This window comes from Ursus americanus, chromosome 14 (assembly GCF_024610735.1).
Source record: "Ursus americanus isolate L20-20 chromosome 14, mUrsAme1.1.p, whole genome shotgun sequence".
NCBI lineage: Eukaryota > Metazoa > Chordata > Mammalia > Carnivora > Ursidae > Ursus > Ursus americanus.
Genome location: NC_142140.1, coordinates 60,243,956 through 60,248,006, shown reverse-complemented (window position 1 = coordinate 60,248,006; position 4,051 = coordinate 60,243,956). Strand labels below are relative to the sequence as shown.

Below are 4,051 nucleotides of genomic sequence, written 5' to 3'. Positions count from 1 at the left end.
TGGGGTCTCCACACAGGCCCCTGCTTCAGGCCCAGCACGAGATTGGATGGCCTTTGTCCCCGAAACACAAAGTCTGGCCCAGGACCCCTCCCTCAAGCCCCCACTCCCAATCCTTTGTACTCAGCTCAAGTGACAAGAAATGGCCAATAGTTTAGGTGGTGTTGGGTGCACAGGGACATTTGTTTTTCTGGCCCATGCTGTAACACTGCTGGCATTTTAAAGATCTCAAGGCTTTGATTCAAAAACTGTAGGAAGATAGCTTTGTAGCTTTCTGGAAACCTGCCTCTGTGCCTTGCAGCCCTTCCACCCCACCAGCTCTGCTCAGAATCCCTCCAGGCCACAGACCCACAGTCTTGGGTCCTCAGATGGCCCAGACGATGTGATCCAGGTGGGGCAGCAGGACACACTGCGGATTTCAGCAAACACCGCCCCCCAGAAAGTGAGGGTACCACTGGGCGAGCTGTCTGAAAACAGCCAGGTCAGGGTTCCAGGAAGACACCAGAGGCACAGGAGGAACTGGGGAGCATCTGAAGGTCAGGTGGGGACAGTCAGAGCTTCCAGGCCCTATTCCCCAACACTCCTCATCACTCAGCCTTTCTTCCAGTGAGTCTGCTTGGTTTCTATTTGCCCCAACTGTTACCCGTTGCCCTGGGCAGCAGAGACTCACATATGCCTTTAAATGTTTAGGACATCGAATGCCCTCCAGTAGCCACCTCACTATAGTTGGTGGTAAGCAAGAAGTCACTGAGGTCTCCATGGGTCTGGACTTGGTGTTTCCCTCTTCTGAGATGGGGACACCTGTGGGAGGAGCAGGTGGCCAGCTGGGGGGGCGGTGCAGGCACCTGACATGGACGGATGGGGTAGGTGAGGCCCGAGGCCCCGGGGGTGTGTGTCCGGCATCTGGACTGAACAGGTCTTCAAAGCTGCAGATTGGTTGGTATCATCTTCAGGCTGAGAAGGAAGATGAGGGGAGCAGAGGGGAGCAGAGGACGCTCAGCTTAGACAAGAGAGGGCTGAGCCACTCCGTTGGGGGAAAAGTGGGTCAGGTCCAGGCTCATGGGGACAGACCTTAGGCCACTGTGTTACGTGAAATAAGCCAGTCCCGAAAGGACAGATACTGGAGGACCCCACTCGTGAGGGACGGACAGCACTCTGATTCATAGAGATGGAAGGAGCTGCTGGGTGCCGGGGCTGGGGAGGGGGAATGGGGGTTAGGGTCTCGTGGGTAGAGGTTCAGTTTGGGATGACAATGAAGTTGTGGCGATGGATGGAGGTGGCAGGTGCAGAGCAGTGAATGTACGTATTGCCACTGAATTGTACCCTGAAACGTGTTTAACGGTATCAGTCGTATGTCCACTACACCACAATAGGAAAGTAGTGAGTCAGGAGGACGGGGCCATCGCGAGTCCCAGGAGGGCCCTGGAGCAGGGACCCTGTATCTTGGTTCTCGCTCTCACGCTCTGCCCCTAGTTGGTGACCGAGCTCACAGTAGGCACTCAGTGAATGCTTGCTAACACATAGTGCAGAGAGAGTCCACAAGTGCAAACCCTCCAGTGGGCACTGAGGGACCCCAACAGGACGCGCATCCAGACGGAGCCAGTGCCCACATCTCACAAACACCAGCACAGAGATAGCCATTTAAAACCAAGGCAGGAACCAGAAATAACCCAGAGGGCTCCATGCTCCTGGAGGTCACAGCCTCTGGCGGTCAGGGGACTGGGGGTCTGAGAGGTGGCTCGGCGCACCCCTGACCCTGAAAGCCCATGGCTGCCGCGAGGTGCAGGGACTGGGAGGAAGACCCAGCCAGGGCCCGTTCTGGCTCCAAGGCTACTGCAGGGCCGCTCCCAGCCCACCAGGCCGTGTCTGTTTAGAACCAGGGAGAAAACCTTTTCCCTCAATTGTTCTTTTTAAAGATGGTTGCTCAGCATTGACACAGAAAAACATTCGACATAAAACCGGAGCCGTTCGCAGCTGCAAATGACCCAGAAATGATCGAAAGGCACTGACCACAAAGAAAGGACCTTGTGCCCCAGGCAGGCCTCCTGTGCATGGGGGCAGCTGGGGGCCCTGGACGTGCCCGAGCGGGCAGTGCTGGACTCCACAGTTGAGGGGACAGAAGAAGGAATCTGCTCTTATGGCTCCGCTCAGAGAGGCCACCCTGACGGAGACGGGGCGAGCCCCTCATGCGTTCTGGATGTCCTGGTGATTCTTGGGCACTGCCCGAATCTCAGCATCTTCATGACCCGGGTGGGGGGAGGGCAGCCCAGCAGCCTCAGGTCCCACGTGGCCTCCAGGGCTTGGTGGGCTTGTGGTTCAGGTGGCTCTTGTCAGGCCACATGGCCTCCATCCCATTGGCCAGGTCGACCCCCATTGCCTGGTGACAGGCCAATGTCAGTCAGTGAACCTCCACCACTGACCCCCCCAAAAAGGCCCCCATATAGTAAAAGTTGCCCTGGTGCCTGGGGGTGTGGGCCTGGGACTGCGGCCAGGGCGCGTAGCGGAAGTTCTCATTGGCCACCCAGTAGAAACTGGGGTACAAAGTGACAAAGGGGGGGACAGGATCTCCACACCCACATGGTCGCGGAACTTCATGTCCACATCCGCGCACACCAGGTCGTCCACCTCACGGAGGAAGCACTGCTCACAGAAGCGGCTGATCATCGCCATGTGCTGCATGGACACATCCTGCCAGCGCGGGGCGCCGCGGACCTCGAGGACCACCACCCTCCGGCCTTCCCGGAGAGGCACACAGGCCCGGCAGCTGGTGGTTCGTGAAGACGTACTAGGGGACCCTGTGTCCACCATGAGGCACCGCAGACCTCAAGGACCACCACCCACTGGCCCTCACGGAGGGGCACATGGGTACGGCAGCTGGCTGATCGCTGAGACGTACTAGGTGACGCTGTGTCCACCATAAGGACCACCGCCCTCCGGCCCTCCCAGAGGGGCACACAGGCACAGCAGCCAGCTGGTCAGTGAAGACGTAGTAGGTGACCCTGTGTCCCACCATGAAGTGCTTCTTCGCCGTCTGCAGGACTAGCTCCAGGAAGACCACATAGCTACGGGGACAGGGGACAGGGTTAGAGGAGGGTCACTGCCAGAGGCTGGCAGCAGGACCCCGAAGCTGAGGGCCATAGACCTGTGTACCTTCTTCAAGGGGGCAGGCCCTGGGCTGCTTTAAGCAACAGCCACTCTCCTGGCCTCTCCTGAGTGAGTCTGCCCATGGGGCCTCCCTACCTTCTGCTCCCAGAGATGGGGGCCATCAGCACCCCATCTTACAAAGGGGTGCCTAAGGCTTAAGAGGTTGGAAGCCCATGCAACCCCACATGGGCTCTAGCATGCTGGAGCCAGGAACACTCCCCCTGGGCTGAGCTCCCGGGCAAACCCCCAGGTCCTGTCCCTACCTGCCAGGAGCGGAGCACCTTGGGGCACAGCCCTTGTTTCTATGCCCTACAGTCTGGGTAGAACCAGCAGGGCCGGCCACCAGCCCCATTTTGTTTTGAGTGGAATGTCACCGGCCCCCACAGAGCTGTCTCCACCTCCTATAGGGTCCTCCCTTGAAGGCTACTGGGCATCTTGCTGACAAGGTCCTCAGTAAACCCCTGGTATTCCTAGGAGGAGTCACCCTCAAACTCCCCCAGGTCAGCAATCAGGTCCAGCCCATGGTCAGGGAAGGGGAAAGAGGACCTCTGGAAGAAGACGGAGCTTGCTTAGGCCCCAGCCTTGAATCCAAGGGTGTAAGCTTCCAGGTCCAGGTCTACATCTCCCCAGACAAGAAGTTGGGAGTCTTGTCCAACCACCTCACATGGCTGGTCCCCCTTTGAGGGGACTACTTGCTCCCCACCATAGGGACAGCAGCTCCCCCATCATCAGGCAAGTTTGGTGAGCCCCTCTGAGACTGATTTTTTATGCAGACACTAAGGCTACGTCCTTACACCTGCCCCATCACGGGCAGGTTAGCAAATTGCTCACATTGGGAAGGCGGGCACTACATTTAAATAGCGGACAGGCACATTCAACCAGCAGACGTGAGTCAGGTCATCAGGGGGCA

The 4,051-nt window shown here is 58.2% G+C and overlaps 1 pseudogene; it reads right to left on the bottom strand.

Moving 5' to 3' along the window:
* Positions 1 to 1,798: 1,798 nt before the first annotated feature.
* LOC123794032 (histo-blood group ABO system transferase 2 pseudogene) lies at positions 1,799 to 3,064 on the bottom strand (annotated as a pseudogene).
* Positions 3,065 to 4,051: the final 987 nt, after the last annotated feature.